Raw genomic sequence first — 19,170 nt, forward strand, 5'->3', positions numbered from 1 at the left:
TTGCATGATGTACTCTGCATATAAGTTAAATAAGCAAGGTGACAACATACAGCCTTGACACACTCCTTTCCCAATTTGGAACCAGTCTGTTGTTCCATGTCCAGTTCTAACTGTTGCTTCTTGATCTGCATACAGATTTCTGAAGAGGCAGATAAGGTGGTCTTGTATTCCTATCTCTTTAAGAATTTTCCACAGTTTGTTGTGATCTACACAGTCAAAGGCTTTGGCGTAGTCAATAAAGCAGAAGTAGATGTTTTTCTGGAATTCTCTTGGTTTTTCTGTGTTCCAACGGATGTTGGTAATTTGATCTCTGGTTCCTCTGCCTTTTCTAAATCCAGCTTGAACATCTGGATTTTTTAGTTAATTAAACCTAAATAAAATGTAAAGTTCAATTTTTCAGTCTCACTAGCCACATTTCAAGGGCTTAAAAGCTAGCAACATGTGATCAGTGACTACCATGTAGGACAGTTCTGATAAGAACCTTTCCCTCATTGCAGAAAGTCCTATTAGACTGCACTGCTGGAAATCCTTTCTTAGGAAGGGTAATCTGCTTATTGAGCTCTGTGACTTCATCAGCACAGTCAGCTGACCAGGCACCAGCAAGACAGGGAACCAAAAAGAACAAGAAAAAAAATTTTTTTTTTAATTCTGATATTCATTTCCTAAAAAAGCATCAATCATCATGGGGGAAAAAAAACAGCAGAGCTTCATTGGACTTTCTTACAACTATTTGTGGGTTATCAATGACTCTATATTAAATTATAAACCATGAGGTACAGCATAAAGATTCCAAGGTGGCTCAGTGGTAAAGAATGTACCTGCTGATTCAGGAGACTCATGTTCAATCCCTGGAAAGATCCCCTGGAGGAGGAAATGGCAACCCACTCCAGTATCTTTGCATGGATAATTCTGTACCTGGTAGTACAGTCCATGGGGTCGAACACAGACACAACTGAGCACACACAAGGTACAACATGGAGATCGTTTAAGCTTCCTCAGTTCCATGGTCTCTTTTAAGGAGGGTTTGAAGGTCCCTAACAAGGTGTTCTGGAGAAGGCAATGGCACCCCACTCCAGCACTCTTGCCTGGAAAATCCCATGGACGGAGGAGCCTGGTGGGCTGCAGTCCATGGGGTCGCAAAGAGTCAGACACGACTGAGCGACTTCCCTTTCGCTTTTCACTTTCATGCATTGGAGAAGGAAATGACAACCCACTCCAGTGTTCTTGCCTGGAGAATCCCAAGGATGGGGGAGCCTGGTGGGCTGCCGTCTATGGGGTCGCACAGAATCGGACATGACTGAAGCAACTTAGCAGCAGCAGCAGCAGCAACAAGGTGTTCACGTGGGTATCTGCTTTTGTAAAATTTTCATAGGCAAGAAGGCAATTTTGGTGTAGTCAGTTAAGAACACTACCTCCTTTTGCCCAAATTTTTATTTGCCTTATGTCAGATAATGGAGTGAAAGCTGACATGGGATACATCTAGTTTGGTTTTTGTAGAATAAATTTATGTGGTCTGTAGTCCTTCCTACCTATAATTCAGTTTTTGACAGCTGTCCTGGTGTAGGAGTGCCCTGCCACCCTCTGGCGCCATGATGCATCTGGCGTAGGGCACAAAGTGGGTAACACAGGGGAGAAGGTCAAGGAGTCCCATTACAGGAAAACATGCTCCGACTGTGGGGAGTGTCGAGGGAACAAAGTGTGAAACTGAGGAGCCAAAAGTGGCTGCAAGAGAATTCTTCCACTTGGCAGGTAAAATTGTAAGCAAAGGATTTGGTTCTCATTTACCCTAATCAAGGGAATTCCCTGGTGGTCCAGTGGTTAGGATTCCATGAGCTCTCTGCCTCGGGCCTGGTGGGTTTAATTCAGTTCCTGGTCGAGGAACTAAGATTCCCACAAGTTGTGCAGAGTGGCCAGGGGAAAAAAAAGGAAAAAAAAAAAAACAACAGCAGCAGTAACAACAATAAAAAACCCTACTCAAAATGGAAGCACTTTCGGGAGTGTTCTCACTAAAGCTGTGCATGTAATCATAAACACACCAAATTTCTTTTCATCCTTTGGTGGAAAGCAAAAATGGAATTTATCAAGATTTCCACTGGGCACAAATATGTAACAGTAAAACAAAGCAGGAGGCGGAGGGTGTGTGGATTCTTGGCTTTTATGCCTCAGATCACATTTTAGCATATCTGACACATCTTGCCCTGACAAAGTCTGAGGGTTCCAGAAGAAATAGTGTGCTAAATTACCACCAATGCAGCAAAATAGCCTGAAGAAAACACACATACACACCAGCACAGAGCAAAAGATGAAAAACAAAGGGAGCACTCAAGAGAGGAAAGCGTAACGTCAAACAGGATGCCAGAATGAGAACTAAACCTATCCATCACATCGAATCAATACATGCAAATGGGGTAAACCTAGTTTGGAAAGAAAATCTATGCTGAGCCTTTGTAGCAGACATCTCTCAATGCCATATCCGAGCCTCTCAGCCTCCAGTGTCTTTGACCTGTCCTGTCCTAGCCCCTCCTTAGTGACCCAGCTCTACCTGGGCTCCAACTGACTCCACGCGGAAACGATGCCCCATACGTCATCTCAAGGCCACACTGCACCACTGGCCCCCAGAAACAGTTGGTCCCAAGGGTGATCCTGAAAAGCAGACTTTCAGGATAGGACTGTGGGGACTTCCCTGGTTGTCCGTGGTTAAGGCTCCGTGCTGCCAATGAGGCTTCGGTTCCTGGTTAGGGAACTAAGATCCCACAAAAGGATAGGATTGTGACACTGGAGTTCCTATTGTTTTGACTGCAGTAGGGACAATATTGATCACGGTAAGTGGGTGGTGGTAATAACCCTTGGCATGACGTGGTATCAGAATGACTAAGGTTTTCATCTGGGGTTAATTGGGGGTGAGGTGCAAGTGGAAGGTGAGATTGAGCTGGAGAGGAGAACACAGTATTTGATTGTATGTTGGCAATGATAATTATAAGAAATGTAGAATAGGCTGGCTTTTAGTAAGAGCCTTGCAAAAAAGAAACCTTGCAAAAAAAAAGAAAATGATAGGCTTCGAGTAGCTCACAGCCAACTTAAGATTGTGTAAAAGCCACTAGAGCTTTATGGCAGTTTTTAAGGAGACTTTCATCTCCTGCAGCTTCAGGGCCAACTGCTAAATGTCAGGCTCAGCAGCTGATTGTAAGGGTTCCCGTGCTGCCAAAGGAGACTGAATGGGTAGCTTTGACAAATCTCCTGTCAAAACCAGGCTCCGCTCGGAAAAGCATGGGACTCTGGGATGGGGGTGTTGTGTGGATGAGAACAGAAACCTTGATCCCACAGATTCCCAGGAGTGTTCATGACCAGCAGAAGCAGCCCCCTGTCACTGGAATCTGGAGACAGTGTGCAGACCTCACTGGAAGCAGATGCCTCTCAAGATGTCATTTGCTTTTCTTACGATCTGCCTCCATCACCGCTCACTGTCTCCAGGACGATAATGAAAATCAGGACTCGCCACAACTTGAGCAGGAGTTTACACAGTCCCTCCTCCTAGAGACTCAGCTGACTCACCCGAGGAATTACAGGACCTGGTCCACGCAGGCCATCTGGAACAGAGAGAAGCCGTGTGGCAGTGGATCCGAGGTGATCGACCAGGGGAGTAAAATATGCGGCTGGGTTGGAGAGAACGTATGCACTTTTGGCTGCGCCATGCAGCATGCAGGATCTTAGTTCCCAGGAACCAAATCCATGCCCCCTTGCACTGGAACTGTGGAGTCCTAACCACTAGGCTACCAGGGAAGTCCTGAGAGAATGTATTGCCAGCTGGTATTTGCCTGCGAGATGGCCTTCAACATTATAGTGAAGATGCCTGGAGTTGGTCTTTTTTTTTTTTAATAATTTATTTGTTTGTTTTTGACTGTACCAGGACTTGGTCGCTGTGTGGGCTCTTCTCTAGTTGCGGCGTGCGGGCCTCTCACTGTGGTGGCTTCTCTTGTTGTGCAGCATGGGCTCGAGCTTCAGTAGTTGGGCATGTGGGCTCTACAGCACAGTTGCTCCCTGGCACGTGGGATCTTCCCAACCCAGAGACTGAACTCATGTCTCCTGCATTGGCAGACGGATTCTTTACCACTGAGCCACCAGGGAAGCCCTGGAGCTGGTCTTAACTGTATGTGAAGATGGCTACAAAACTTGTACATGACGATGAGGTGGAGATGCCAGAACCTCCTTGACACAGTCTTGACAAGGTGATTTCAAAGCTCAGGGAGAGGAGAATGTAAGAAGGAATTTACTGTGTAAGACTGAGAACCCACTATCTGACTAGGCCCAGGAAGGCCCAAGGACACTGAGGAAGAACACGGCCACCAGTCGGTATCTTTCAGAGGCCCCGTGGGGTTGTGGGAGTAGACACATGGGCACCACCAGGAAACTAGACTCCCAAGTAAAAGTCTTTTCAGGGAAGTGTGGCTGGCTACCACCTTGAAGGCAATTCTGAGACTAAGAAATCTTTTCTCATGTCTGGGACTTTCCTGGGCAGTTCCACTGCAGGGAGCATGGGTTCAATCCCTGGTCGGGAAACTAAGATCCCACGTGCCACATGGTTTGGCTAAAAGAAAAACAAAAATGGAGACCCCATAGCAGTATGGCAGTCAGGTGGGTGAGGGGCAGCCCAAGCAGATCTGAGTGTCCGTGCTAGGGTCGGACCTTCAGCCCCACCTGTCTCTGGGGGCTTTGGCCTCTTGTTCCCGTCCAGCTGTTACTATAGCAACAAACCACCAGTGCTTCAACTCACTTCATGTGGGTACAGCCCAACAGTGCCTCAGATGCTCCTGCGTCACTTGTGCCCACTCTTATCCTGGGGCGTCCTTGTTGAGGCTGAAGCACGAGGCACCAGGGCCCTCTGGGCACCAGGGCTTGTATGACCCTTAAGTGCAGAGGGGTGAAAACTGTGGAGAGAATCTTTGACCAATGGGGGACGGCAACTGGCAGACAAACTCTTCCTCCTTTCTCTCCCTGTTCAGACTGTGATGAAGCATAGTTGAAAGGGCCTCTTGGCCTCTTTCAGTTGTGACATCTAGTTCCCCAACCAGGGATCGAACGCAGGCCTCCTGCATTAAGAGCACAGAATCTTAGCCACTGGACCACCAGGGAAGTCCCTCTCATTGGCTTTTAAAAAGGATAATATGGTTGTACGTAAATGCATTTCTTCTTACTTGTGTGCTTGCTTATGTACATTATATTTTGGGAAGGAGAAACAGGAAACTGGTCATGGTGGCTGCTCAGGGAGGGGACTGCGGTCCAAGGTGGGAAGGAGACAGGTTTCACAGCGTATCTTTTTATGCTGTTCTATATTTTTACCATGTACATGAATTACTTTTTCGATTAAAAACTAGTTAATTTTTTAAGTTATGGAAACATCTTAATATTCAATGTCAGTTGTAATCGGGGAATTGCAAATTAAAACTTCACAGAAATAAGACTTTTTAGAAAGGATTTAAAAACTTGTAAAGCTCCGAGTCGATGAGGATATGAGAAAATGGACTTGTGTACTGTTTGTTTATTTTATTGGTGGGAATGAGTCTTGGTAAACCTTTCTGAAGGATCATGGAACTTTTTTTGATATCAAACTCCTTAAACTTTTTCCTGTATCTTTGCCTCAGCTATTTAATGACTATGAATTTCCCCAGAAGAAAGAGTTAAGAACAGGTACAAAGAGAATTCCCTGTCAGTTCAGTGGTTAGGACTCAGCACCTTCACTGCAGTGGCCTGGGTTCAATCCCTGGCTGGGGAACTAAAATGCTCCAAGCCTGTTGGCATGGCCAAAAAGAAAAAAAAAAAAAGAAAAAATAGGTACAAAGATTAACCACCAGAATATTAAATCTAGCATGTTACTAATAGGGAAATTTTAGGAGCAATTTAAATTCTAACAATATTCATTTATTTAACTAAACTATGGTATATCCATACAATGGAATTTTATGACTATATTTAAAATACTCTTAAAATATTTAATGACATGCAAACATGTTATCAATTTATCATTAGGTGAAAAATAAAAGTACAAAAGAGAGTGTTCCGTTTTCTAGTGTTAGCACAAACATATGTATGTATATACACACACACATATATAGAAGGACTGCGAAAATATTCCAACAGTAAATAGGGAGTGATTTACAGTCTCTTCTTTTTGCTCGAAGTGCATTTTATTTTATTTATTTATTTTTTTGTCTTTTTTTTTTTTGTTGAAGTGCATTTTAAAGATGATTTTTATTTTTTGGACCTGAAATGCATGTATTTAGATTTTAATTCTTAGATAAGATCACACTATCATTGTTTATTCCGTGCCTGATCATTTTCATTTTATTTACTTTGATTTGTTTATGTAGGCATTTCTATAATGAACCCCCACGAATCCACCATGGAGCTAGAATATTACCGATAACTAGTTGGCTCCTCACCTTTCCCATCCCCATCCTTCCACAACCAAAAGTACATACCATCCTGAATTTCATGCTTACAATTGCTTTGCTTTTTTTCATTTCAAAAAAATTGTGGTAAAATACACATCACATAAAATTTAATGTCTTAACCATTTAAAAAATATTTATTTCTTTACTATTTATTTGGCTGTGCCAAGGTCTTAGTTGCGGCATGCGGGATCTAGTTCCCTGACCAGGGGTTGAATCCAGGCCCCAGCAGTGAAAGCATGGAGTCCTAACTACTAACCTAACTACTGGACCTCCAGGCAATTCCCATTTGCCCATGTTTTATTGGGTAGGTTTTTGTTGTTGTCTGTGCCTCTGGTTTCATATACGTATAATCCTTGCTTTTTAAAAATGGTTTTATCACATATATGGCTGCCTACTTGTGGCTTAGCTGGTAAAGAATCTGCCTGCATTGCAGGAGACCTGGCTTTAATCTCTGGGTGGGGAAGATCCCCTGGAGAAGGGAAAGGCTACCTACTCCAGTATTCTGGCCTGGAGAATTCCATGGACTGTATAGTCCATGGGGTTGCAAAGAGTCGGACACAACTAAGCGACTTTCACTTTCAAACAATGTATTGTTTTCTTTGTTTTAAAGTCTTATAAAATATATATTGAATTCTATATAGTCATCTGATAAGTACTTTTTCCCCCTCATCATTATGCTGTCCAGCTTCATACCTGTTGTCTAACACCTAGAGCTATAGTTCATTTGTTTTCAGAGCTGTATAATATTCCATGGTGTAAATATACCAAAGTTTATTCATTCATTCTTCTACCAACGGGCATTGCATCAATTCTAATTTTTTACTACACTGCACAATACATGTGTGAACACTTCCTATGTGTCTCTTGGCGCATGTGTGTAAGAGTCCTCTCAGCTATCCACCTAGGAGTCACTGGGCCATAGGATTTAAGAATGCTCAAATGTATACAATAATTCCCTAAAATCAATACCAAAAAATCAACTCAGTTTATTATAGACCTGAATGCCTGGAGTAAAACTTAAAAACATTTTTTAAAAATATAGGGAATATCTTTCAAATTTATATTTCAAATATTTCAAAGTAGTTAAATCAATGTATACACTCACCAGCAACATTTATGAGGTCACTTTAATCCATATCTTCTTCAACACTGGGTATAGTCAGATTTCTTAATTTTTGTCATGGTTGTTAAAAGTTATCTCATTGTGATCTTGATTTGCATTTCCCTGATTAATATGGAAATTAATGTACTTATTGACCATATGTATTTTCTTTTTTGTAAAATGCCTGTTTGTGTCTTTTGCCCATATTCTGATAAAGTTGTTTATTTTTTTCTTCATTGATTTGAAGACATTCTTTATGCATTCTTGGCAGCAATTCTTTGTTTGGATACATATGTTGTAAATATTTTCTCCCTTTTTTCCTCTCATTTTTTACAGTGTCTGTTGATGAATAAGTGCTCTTAATTTAAATGCAACATACAAATCTTTTCTTTCAGAGTTAGAATTTTTTGGCATCTTGTCTAAGAAATCTTTCCCTATTCTAAAATTTGAAAGATATTCCCTATATTTTTAAAAAATGTTTTTAAGTTTTACTCCAGGCATTCAGGTCTATAATAAACTGAGTTGATTTTTTGGTATTAATTTTAGGGAGGGATGCAATTTATTACTTATATAGATAATTCATTTGTCCAGTTCCATTTATCAGAGTATCAGAGGCAGAATGTGTTGTTATTCAGTCACTAAGTCATGTCCAGCTCTTTGCAACCCCATGGACTGCAACACATCAGGCTCCTCTGTCCTCCACTATCTCCCAGAGTTTCTCAAATTCATGTCCATTGAGTCAGTGATGCCATCCAACCATCTCATCCTCTGTCATCCCCTTCTCCTCCTTCCTTCAATCTTCCCCAGCATCAGGGTCTTTTCCAATGAGTTGGCTCTTTGCATCAGGTGGCCAAAATATCAGAGCTTCAGCTTCAGCATCAGTCCTTCCAATGAATATTCAGGGTTGATTTTCTTTAGAATTGACTGGTTTGATCTCCTTCCTGGCAAAGGGACTCTCAAGAGTCTTCTCAGCAGAAACAGACAATTCAATAATTGGAGATGGGCATGGGAAAAAGCCCTTGAGCCTCAAGGAAATCTACTGAGGTTTCTCCCTTAATAATAATTGACAAGTGAGGGGAGATTGCTTTCTTGCATATTGTCATATGAGGATTTGATGCTAGGGACTGCTGCAGCCACTGTGTCCCCAGAGGGGAACATTGTTGATGCACAGAAAACGGACAACTGGAAATATGTGAAGGACTAAAGTCTCTGATGATATTCATTGAACAACTGAACCAACTCTAGAAGCAAGGATCTGGCACATATTAGGCCCTTGACAAGTGTCTTGAAATAAGTAAATGAATGAATACATGACACACAGGACCACTTCCTGTGCCTCGTAGAACCCAGTTCTTTTCTGTCTCTGTGCCTTTGCATTTCTGTTCCTCCTACCTGGAACACCATCCCCTCACCATCTCCATCTCCTAAAATGTGACTCATCCTCCAAGACTCATCTAGAATGCCACCTTTCCCCTGAAACTTATTCTAACCTCCTTTGAGTACTCATAGCACTTTGTATTTATCACATCTGCCTTTTTGAACTTTTGACTTTATCTTTGGCCAAACCCCCTGCATGTGGGATCTTAGTTTTCCAACCAGAGTTGGAACCTGTGCCTCCTGCAGTGGAAGCATGGAATCCTAACCATTGTACCACCAAGGAATTTCCCTAAATTTTTTATTTTATTTTTAATTGGAGAGTGACTGCTTTACAATGTTGCCCCTAAACTTCTGACTTTTAATTAGTTATGCCTACACAAGTCTTGTTCTTTTATATAAAAGATTTGGAAGTGCTTATAAGAATATAAAAATAAAGAATACAAAAATATAACTAAAATTTTAAAAATTGAGCCCCCAAATCTTTAAACTAGAACATAAGACCAAAGCAGGTACGTAGAAAGCATTTATGTAAGCCATAGAGTCCACAGTGATTAAATATGAGCTCACAGTGATTAATCAGTCGGTCAGTTCAGTTGCTCAGTCATGTCTGATTCTTTGCCACCCCATGAACCACAGTACGCCAGGCCTCCCTGTCCATCACCAACTCCCAGAGTCCACCCAAACCCATGTCCATTGAGTCGGTGATGCCATCCAACCATCTCATCCTCTGTCGTCCCCTTCTCCTCCTGCCCTCAATCTTTCCCAGCATCAGGCTCTTTTCAAATGAGTCACCTCTTCGCATCAGGTGGCCAAAGTATTGGAGTTTCAGCTTCAACATCAGTCCTTCCAATGAACACTCAGGATTGATCTCCTTTAGGATGGACTGGTTGGATCTCCTTGCAGTCCAAGGGACTCTCAAGAGTCTTCTCCAACACCACAGTTCAAAAGCATCCATTTTTCGGCACTCAACTTTATTAATAGTCCAACTCTCACATCCATTCATGACTACTGGAAAAACCATAGCCTTGACTAGATGGACCTTTGTTGACAAAGTAATGTTTCTGCTTTTTAATATGCTGTCTAGATTGGTCATAACTTTCCTTCCAAGGAGTAAGCGTCTTTTAATCTCATGGCTGCAATCACCATCCGCAGTGATTTTTGGAGCTCTCAAAAATAAAGTCAGCCACTGTTTCCACTGTTTCCCCATCTATTTCACATGAAGTGATGGGACCAGCTGCCATGATCTTAGTTTTCTGAGTGTTGAGCTTTAAGCCAACTTTGTCACTCTCCTCTTTCACTTTCCTCAAGAGGCTCTTTAGTTCTTCTTCACTTTCTGCCATCAGGGTGGTGTCATCTGCATATCTGAGGTTATTGATATTTCTCCTGGCAATCTTGATTCCAGCTTGTGCTTCCTCCAGCCCAGCGTTTGTACTCTGCATACAAGTTAAATAAGCAGGGTGACAATATACACCCTTGACATACTCCTTTTCCTATTTGGAACCAGTCTGTTGTTCCATGTCCAATTCTAACTGTTGCTTCCTGACCTGTATACAGGTTTCTCAAGAGGCAGGTCAGGTGGTCTGGTATTCCCATCTCTTTCAGAATTTTCCACAGTTTATTGTGAACCACACAGTCAAAGGCTTTGGTATAGTCAATAAAGCAGAAATAGATGCTTTTCTGGAACTCTTTTGTATTTTTGACGATCCAGTAGATGTTGGCAATTTGACCTCTGGTTCCTCTGCCTTTTCTAAAACAAGCTTGAACATCTAGAAGTTCACGGTTCACGTATTGCTGAAGCCTGGCTTAAAGAATTTTGAGCATTACTTTACTAGCATGTGAGATGAGTGCAATTGTGCGGTAGTTTGAGCATTCTTTGGCATTACCTTTCTTTGGGATTGGAATGAAAACTGACCTTTTCCAGTCCTGTGGCCACTGCTGCATTTTCCAAATTTGCTGACATATTGAGTGCAGCACTTTCACAACATCATCTTTTAGAATTTGAAATAGCTCAACTGGAATTCCTTCACCTCCACTAGCTTTGTTAATAGTGATGCTTCCTAAGGCCCACCTGACTTCACAGTGATTAAATATGAGCTAATTCTTATGAATCTATAATAGCTCCTCCTGATTCAGAACTAAATACATCCCTGAGAGGTTATTTGAAATACCATCTTTGTCATATCAATTTTCCTTTTGTAATGTGGAAACTATGTGTAAATATTTCTTGGTTTTTTTATTCTGGTGCACTGATCTGTCTGTGTAGTACCAATACTGTTTTAATTTTTGTAGTTCTATGAAATATTCCTTTAAAAAGTAGGGCAAGTTCCCTTTTGTAATTCTTCTCAGGCTATCTGCTTGGGGATCTGGTAACATTTTGATTGTATTTAAATATTTGTCTTGGATATCCCATGGTGATGGTGGTGGTTTAGTCACTAGGACATGTCTGATTCTTGTGGCCCCATGACTGTAGCCCACCTGGTTCCTCTGTCTGTGGGATTCTCCAGGCAAGAATACTGGAGTGGGTTGCCATTTCCTTCTGCAGGTGATCTTCCCAACCCAGGGATCGAACCCAGGTCTCCTGGATTGCAGGTGGATTCTTTATCAACTGAGCCACCAGAGAAGCAGATACCCCAGGCAGAAGTAAATTATCTCTGAGGGTCAGAATGCCAGAATCAGGGGTTTTCCTAGACCTGTCAGAATCCATGCCAATCTAAATGGGTGGTATTAAACAACAATGTGTGACAATGATCTTTGAGAAACATTATATTTCTGCTTTGAGGGATGGTGTTATAGAGATATCCTGTTGACTTTTCCTTGCAAACTGTCCTACTTGGACTAGATATTGAGAAACAGGGAAGAGTGACCATTTCCCACAGCTATGTCACCCACATCCTGCTGCAGTTGGGGTATGTTGATTTGAGAAGAACAAGGGGCTTTAGAAATCCATTTGTAACACTGCTCTGTAAGATTTTGTTTTAAATTTTTATCTATTATTTTTTCAGATCTACACAGTCATTATAGAAAATAACTTCTTTCAAAATAACTATTGTTGGGACTTCCCTGATGGTCCAGTGGCTAATCCTCTGTGCTCCCAACGCAGAGGGGCCGGGTTCTATCCCTGAACTAGATCCCACATGCCACAACTAAGACTTCCCGTGTCGCAACTAAAAAGATTTCACAAATAAATATTTTTTTAAATAAAATAACTATTGTTAACATTTTCATGACTTTCCTCAAGTCTGTTTTTTATATATAACTGAGATCTTTCAGTATATACACACTGATTCCATGACATCAACTTATTGTATAATTAAAATAATCCACAAAGATAATTTTCATAGCCATGTAAAATGGTTATGAAATAATTTATTAAACCATTCTCCTATTGCAGTATATTTCAGTTCCAAGCTTTTATTTTTATAAATGTATCAGGGTCTTGACTTGGCTGATATGTGAAGAAAAAACATAGCTCTTTCATTTTCCCTTGTCTTCCTATTTTCTGGCTGGTGTCAGTCTCCCAGCCTCTAAGGAAAAAAAAAAAAAAAGTTTCCTTTACATACAAGGCTCAGCTTTCTAAGAAAAATGGCCTGTCTTCCACTCCTGTCCAAGATGGTGACTGAGGAGCAGAAGGGGACAGGGTGTGGCTTCTGGAACACCAGGACAGGGGTGGAAGGGAGACTCGGGGGCCTTCGCCATCATTGGCTCAGGTTCCTTCTGAATGTAGGGGATGTCACGTCACAGTGACCCTCTCCAGCAACTTCACCAGGCACTCAAATCAAATCAAGATGGCAAAGTAGAAGGACATGTGCTATCTCCTCGTGCGAGAGCGCTGAAATCACAACTAGCTATTGAACAACCATTGACAAGAGCATGCTGGAACCCACCAGGCACTCTCAGCTAGGTCGGGGTCCCATCCTCCAGGAATGTGCTGCAGTACCCCAGGGAGCTTCAGTGGCCGGGCCCCTTCACCTGCCAAACTACACCTTAATTTGATGTGACTGTGCCTCACATTGATATAGGACTTTCTTTCTTTCTTTTTTATGTGGACCATTTTTTTAAAGTTTTTATTGAATTTGTTTCCACTTCATGTTTTGGTTTTTTGGCCATGAAGCATGTGGGATCTTAGCTCCCCCACCAGAGATCGAACCCATACTCCCTGAATTGGAAGGGCAAGTCTTAACCATTGGACCACCAGGGAAGTCCCATAGGGCTTTCTTTGAGGGAGCCGCCACCAGGAGCTCCAAGCAAGAAGAGAGGCATAGCCCCCTTCATCATGGGTGTCACTGTGTTACTGACTTACCAAACTTGGGTCTCATTTCTGCCTGTCTTGCTCTCCTTCTCTCCTCCTTCATGGCTTTCATCTCCTACTTTCCCCAGGGCCTGAGACAGGTGACATTCTGCCCTGCTTTCCCTCACCTCCCTCCAGGGTGGGGCAGCAAGACTCCTGGCCTGCCTTCCAGAGCCAGAAAGATTATCTTCTCCTCTTAGAGATAGAGGACCCCACAGGCTGAAACCTCTGGGCTTGGCTGTTGAAATGCTCATGTGCCCAGTATCAAAAGAAAAGAATTTAGAAGAACTTCTCTTAAGACAAACACTCATTTTGCAAGGCTAATATCTTGCTGTATAATTTTATTTTGAATGTCAGAAGCTGGATATTAATTCCTTCTCTCTTCAGTCTTTCCACGATTTTGCATTTCACTGAAATGAATGACATCAGTTGTAAAATGCACTGTTATTTTAGGTACTCCTAAGGAAGAAAAACAAGCTGCTAATTATGTTATGAACAATGCTTTCTTATCATTTAGAATGTTGGTTTATATTTATCAAAAAAGCTCTTTTTAGACTTATTTAGACATACATTTTTATCATGGATCACTCTTGTGCATAGCTAAAAAGGAAAATATAAGCAAATTGGAAAGTATTCCTGTAACTTCTTTACAGAAGAAGCTGATGCAGAGAATGTTCAAGAGTTAGTAATGAGCATGTCTTTTCCCACAGTATTGTTGTCTGTGCATCAAAAGTGTTGTTAACACAGAATCTCTTAACCCAGATCTAAGAGATCTGCTATGGCTTCTGGGATTTTCTCACAAACTGATGACACCAATCCTGCAAGTTTTTATGCTGCTCCTCCCCAGTCTTTAAAAAGGTTTGTAGTGTCAGTCACTCAGTTTGTGTCCAACTCTTTGCACCCCCATGGACTGTAGCCCTCCAGGCTTCTCTGTCCATGGGATTTCCCAGGCAAGAATACTGGAGTGGGTTGCCATTTCTTTCTCCAAGGGAATCTTCTTGACCCAGGAATCAAACCACCGTCTCCTGCATTGCAGGCAGATTCTTTACTGTCTGAGCCACCAGGGAAGCTCCCCCTAAAAAGGCTTGTAGAAGATATCAATAGGTTTCCAAACCAACTTTGGGTATGCGCAGACAATGACAATCATATTATGGCTGTTGCCTAGCCAACAACTGTTGTCAGTCAACACTGATTGTAGAACACACCCAAATTTCAAAGAAGGAAATTAAGTCTTTCGTTCTCTTCCCCTGGCTGCACTGGGAGGCATATGGGATTTTAGTTCCCACAATTTATCAAACCCATGCCCCTTGCAGTGGAAGTACAGTCTTAACCACTAACTGCCAGGGAAATCCCAAAATGTAAGTCTTAAAAAGTATGAATTACAATGAAATTTATTAGTACTGTTTATTCCTTTTCACACTTCCTCTTCCACCTCTAGGCAGGTGAATGCTTCAAGCCAAATAGAAAGAAAGGCGTGTACTTGGAAAGTTGACTTGCTACTTTCTCACGTATTAATTATATTATGTAAGTACTGATACAAAGGAAATCTTTGAAATAAAACTGACTACTATTCTGTTGTTTCTTCAGATAAAGTCCTAGAATAGGTTTAGATACTTAAAAATAAGACTGATTATTCTTTTCATGAGGGCTTCTCAGGTGGCTCAGTGGGTAAAGAATCCACCTACAATGCGGGAGACACAGGCTCAGTCCTTGGGTTGGGAAGATCCCCTGGAGGAGGGCATGGCAACCCACTCCAGTATTCTTGCCTGGAGAATCCCATGGACAGAGGAGCCTGGCGGTTAAGGTCCATGGGGTTGCAAAGAGTCGGACATGACTGAAGTGACTGAGCACGCTTGCATTCTTTTCATGAATATACATCACAGTTATTGGATCAGACAAGAGGTAGGGAGACACGCACACGTGTACATGTGCCCACGTGTGCGTGTATGCGTACACACATGAACACTATGCAACACTGGAAAACAAGGAGTGTTCTGGACTTGACGAGGAACTGCTTGGAAGACGGAGGAGAATGAGGCTAGACTGAAGGAGGAAGCCACAACACCAACCACATGGAAGAGAAGGCTGCTGGAGAGGCTCTAAGCTGAAATGTTAGGTACGGGAAATAGAAGAAAGCTCGGGGGTGCTTGAAGATGATCTGTTGAAGCACCACAGTAAGAATAGAAGACGAGTTCTCTGCTTTCTTCCCTTGTTTGTGGCAAAGAGAGGACAGCAGAGGCAGCTGCCTGTAGTCAGGAGTAGTAAGACGGACACTTGAGCTAAAAAAATCAGGACAGGGACTTCCCTGGCAGTCCGTGGTTAAAACTCTATGCTCCTATTGCGGGGGCCCGGGTTCAATCCCTGGTCAGGGAACTAGATCCCACATGCCACAACTAAAGATCCTGCATGCCACAGCTAAGACTCAGTGAAGCCAAAAGAAAACAGAAAAATCTCATGTAAAATGCCCCTAAAAACATAAAAACACACAAATGTTAAAGGTAAAAGGATGGATCAAGATGTATCAGGCAAATATAAACTAAAAGAAAGATGGGTGTAATCATATTATTAGATGAAATGGTGTTTAAGATAAAGAATGTTATTAAAAGGGAGATGTCCACCATATGATGACACACAATTTTCTAAGAAGTTATAGCAACTTTAAACTTGTATGCAAGTAATAAAGTATATAAAACAAAATGAATAAAGATATGGGGGGGAGGAATTCATTTTTTTATTTGGCCGTGCTATATAGCTGGCGAGATCTCAGTTCCCTGACCAGGGATTAAACCCCGGCCACAGAAGTGAAAGCACCAAATTCTAACCACTAGCCCACCAGGGAACTCCTGAAATTCATAAACATATTGTCAAAGTGGGAGATTTCAACATATCTCTCTTGAATATTGATGGGTCAAGCAGAAGAATATTTATCAAAGATATAGAAAATGTGAACATGATTAACAAATTTGATATAATAATAAATATGGAGAGTGTCCTGTATCTAACAGTGAGAGAAAGCAAATTCTTTTTTTCAGTCACCCAAAACACTTAACAAAAATTGATAAACCTCAACACATTTTTCAATGCATTGGTGTTATGTAGATCCTAATCTCTGTGTAAAACTTCATTAAGTTAGAAGTTAATTACAAAAAGGTAAGTTAAAAATCCCTACTTACTTGGAAACCTTTAAACATACTACTAAATAGCATGTGTACAATTAGTCATCTGGGCTTCCCTGCTGGCTCAGTGGTAAAGAATATGCCTGCAATGCAGGAGACCTGGGTCAGAAAGATCCCCCAGAGAAGAGAATGACTACCCACTCCAGTGTTCTTTCCAGAGAATTCCATGGAGAGAGGAGCCTTGGCGGACTGCAGTCCATGGAGTCATACGAAGTTGGACACGATTGAGAGACTCACACACACACACACAATTAGTCATCATGGAAATTTAAAATAACCAAAACAGAATGATAGAAAATATTGTACATCGGATACAGCAAATCTTTGCTTCAAGTTGCTTAAATATTTATATTGAAGTAGAGGAAAGGTTTAAAATTACTGAGCTAAGTGGTCTCATTAAGAAACTAGAAATAGAACAACAAAATAAAACGAAAAAGATAACCAAAGCAGAAACCAATAAAAGATTTAAAAAAAAAAAAAAAGGATTCAACAGAGTTGATCAAAAAGTGAATATTGGTTCTTTGAAAAAGAATAAAATTAGCCTTCCCTGGTGGCTCAGTGGTAAAGAATCCACCTGTCAATGCAAGAGACACAGGTTCTAATGGTCTGGAAAGATCCCACATGCCCCAGAATAACTAAGCCCACGTACCACAGCTGCTGAGTCTGTGCTCTAGAGCCCAGCGCAGCAACTACGGAAGCCTGTGCGCCCTAGAGTCTATGCTCCACGGTAAGAGGAGCCCATGCACGGCGAAGAGAAAGGAGCGCCCGTTCACCACAAGTAGAGAAAAGCACACATAGCAACGAACACCAAGTACAGGCAAAATAAATAAATTGCAATAAAAAAGAAGAAGAAAATTGACAGGACTTCCCTGGCACTCCAGGGGTTAAGACTCCGCACTTCCATGCAAGGGGTCCAGGTTCGCTCCCTGGCAGGGAACTAAGATCCCAAATGTCGAACCAACCTGACAAAATGAATAAATGAAAGAATTTTTAAAAAAGAATAAAGTTGACAAGCTTCTAGCAATATTGATCAGGAGAAAAGACAGATAAGATGCAAACAAGTACTGTGAGTGTAAAGAGAGACATAATCACAGATAAAGCATAGGTTAAAAGGGCAAGAGGCTGTGATTAACAACTATTCACCAACAATTTTCAGAACTTGGACAAAATATTCAGATTTTCAAAAAAATATATTTAATCATAACTCAATAAGAAATGAAAAATTAGAGTAGTCTTATACTCTATGTAGAAGATAGAGGGACCCCTGGGCTGGACATCTGGTGTTTGTCAAATGGACTAAAACTGAAGCTCAGTTCTTACCCAGACACTCCAAGGACAAAGCTGGTGGCAGAAGCTGCGCTCTGTTAAAGCAGAGATAAGGTGACCACTCCTGAGGTCAAGACTTCCCTGTCTGCACATGTGCAGGAAGACTCCTTGGAGGTCAAAAAGGAATGGGGCAGCACCCCATAAGAGTGGACGTGCACCCCCAGCCCTCTGTGGTGGGATCTATCTTAGCAAAAAGATGCACACACATGTTGGGGAGTATCCTAGGACCATTCAGGTGTGAAGAAAGAAAAAAGGTAATAGGCCAAAGGTAAACAAGACCCTGAAGGACAGTCCTGTATAAGTGATTTACATCACCTCTCTACTGTTCTCCTGCTCCTTAGAGAGGATGCCCTTATCTCTGGGTGTGTTATCTCAGCCCTGCTTCTGTCTTAAATAAACAAACTGGTTCTCTGTGTGCTCTCCCGTATGTTGTGCTTTGTCTCTGAAGATAAACTTTGTACCTGTTTTTATACTTCTTGCCTCCTTGAAACATTCTTGTTTCCAGTGGGGTTAAGAGCCAGGGGAACTTTGTTCTTTATCCAGAGATAAAGTCTCCTGGCTAGCCCCTGGTGGTCTAGTGGCAAGGACTCCTAGAGTTCACCCAGGCTATGCAGGTTCACAAGCTGGAATCAAGATTGCTGGGAGAAATACCAATAACCTCAGATATGCAGATGACACCACCCTGATGGCAGAAAGTGAAGAAGAACTAAAGAGCCTCTTGAGGAAAGTGAAAGAGGAGAGTGACAAAGTTGGCTTAAAGCTCAACATTCAGAAAACTAAGATCATGGCAGCTGGTCCCATCACTTCATGTGAAATAGATGGGGAAACAGTGGAAACAGTGGCTGACTTTACTTTTCTGGGTTTCAAAATCACTGCAGATGGTGATTGCAGCCATGGAATTAAAAGACGCTTACTCCTTGGAAGGAAAGTTATGACCAACCTAGACAGCATATTAAAAAGCAGAGATATTACTTTGCCAACAAAGGTCTATCTAGTCAAGGCTATGGTTTTTCCAGTGGTCATATATGGATGTGAGAGTTGGACTATAAAGAAAGCTGAGCGCCAAAGAATTGATGCTTTTGAACTGTGGTGTTGGAAAAGACACTTGAGAGTCCCTTGGACTGCAAGGAGATCCAACCAGTCCATCCTAAAGGAGATCAGTCCTGGGTGTTCATTGGTAGGACTGATTTTGAAGCTGAAACTCCAGTACTTTGGCCACCTAATGCCAAGAGGTGACTCATTTGAAAAGAGCCTGATGCTGGGAAAGATTGAGGGCAGGAGGAGAAGGGGACGACAGAGGATGAGATGGTTGGATGGCATCACCACCGACTCAATGGACATGGGTTTGGGTGGACTCCAGGAGTTGGTGATGGACAGGGAGGCCCGGAGTGCTGCGGTTCATGGGGTCACAGGGAGTCAGACACAACTGAGCGACTGAACTGATCCAGGCTC

This window comes from Bos mutus, chromosome 21, assembly GCF_027580195.1.
Source record: "Bos mutus isolate GX-2022 chromosome 21, NWIPB_WYAK_1.1, whole genome shotgun sequence".
NCBI lineage: Eukaryota > Metazoa > Chordata > Mammalia > Artiodactyla > Bovidae > Bos > Bos mutus.